We start from the raw sequence: 1,538 nt of genomic DNA, 5'->3' as shown, positions 1-1,538 counted from the left end.
AGCATTCTCACTCTTTATGTTGTTGTTTGCTTGCATTTTGGTTTCTTCACCAGTATTTATTTTCCCTTTTTGATATAATTTTTCTTGTGCAGCAAGATAACTCTATAAATATGCATATATATATATATATATATATATATATACATATATATATATATATGGGATTTAACATATATTTTAACATATTTAACATTTATTGGACTACCTGACATCTCAGAGAGGGGTGGGGGAAAGGGATCATTTGGAACAGAAGGCTTTGCAAGAGTCAATGTTGAAAAATTTCCCATGCATATGTTTTATAAATAAAAAGCTTTAATTTAAAAAAAAAGCATGTAAGACCAAGCCAAGGATAATATTTTATCTAAATATTGTACTTAGTATATACCCTAAGACTTACATAAAGTATTTTTCTAAGCTTTAAAAAATTTCAAAGAATATGTATTAAATAAGTTAATGTAATTTCCCATAAGCAACCATTAAACTTGGAAAAGTAAAAAGTAATGTAAAATGAAAACCAAATTTGAATCTTATGCAGGCCTGTTTTTATAATAAATTGACTTGTAAACATGTGAGACATTATAAATATATGTTAGCAGACTTAAATATTTATTCTAATTGAATAGTTACTGAGACTTGCAGATTAATACCTTTTTAATCAAGCAAAGAGTCAAATTTATTGATATAACTAGACCTAGTCATAACTTTTAATTGTTATTCAGCACAAAAGAATTACATGCATGAAGTACAAAAGATAATTAAAATTTTTAATCAAATTTATTTTTATTTACCAAATACAAATAGCAATGTTTAATAGAGAGAAAATAAAGTGTTTTGAAAATAATGCTGGAGATGAAATAAGAAAAGCTGTTGCATGTCCTTTTTTTGTCATTAGCTATGTGATTTGGGGTAAACCATTTTCTCTGTCCATGTTTTATTTTCCTCAATCTGGACAAAAATCCAGACTACATAATTTTTAAGGTCCTTCCCAACTCTAAATTTTATGGGATACATCATTAGAACTGTTAAAGAGTTTTAGAAATTTTTCTTTTTGGTTCTATTCCTACGTATGTAATCAAAAAAATGTCATGGAGAAAAATAAAGGTTCCTTATACAGTAAAATATTTGTAATTGAACTTTTTTAGTAGCAAACACATTAAGAAAGTAGATGCTCCTTTATCAAAGAAGTATTAATCGTGGTGTGTGAATTCATTAGAGTGGTGTAAGAAATAAAGAGCATTATGAAAACAGAAAAAAACTGAAAAATTTACCTGAAATGAAGCAAAGTGAAGTAAGCAGAATTAGGAAAATAATATATACAACTATGATGACATAAATGGAAAAAAAATCAATAACCATGAAACAAATGAAATCAAATCATCTTGAAATTATAAAGAAAAATATGAAAAACTCCTATTACTCTATTCAGAGTTGAATTAGTTTGGGATATTTTAAATAATTTCATATTTTTTTATTGGTTTTCCTGAATTTTTTTCTATTCTCTTATTTACTTAATAAAGCAATTCTTTCTTATTAGGTAT

The sequence above is a fragment of the Antechinus flavipes genome, chromosome 3, assembly GCF_016432865.1.
Source record: "Antechinus flavipes isolate AdamAnt ecotype Samford, QLD, Australia chromosome 3, AdamAnt_v2, whole genome shotgun sequence".
NCBI classification, from domain to species: Eukaryota; Metazoa; Chordata; class Mammalia; order Dasyuromorphia; family Dasyuridae; genus Antechinus; species Antechinus flavipes.
Note: the sequence above shows the minus strand (reverse complement) of the source record.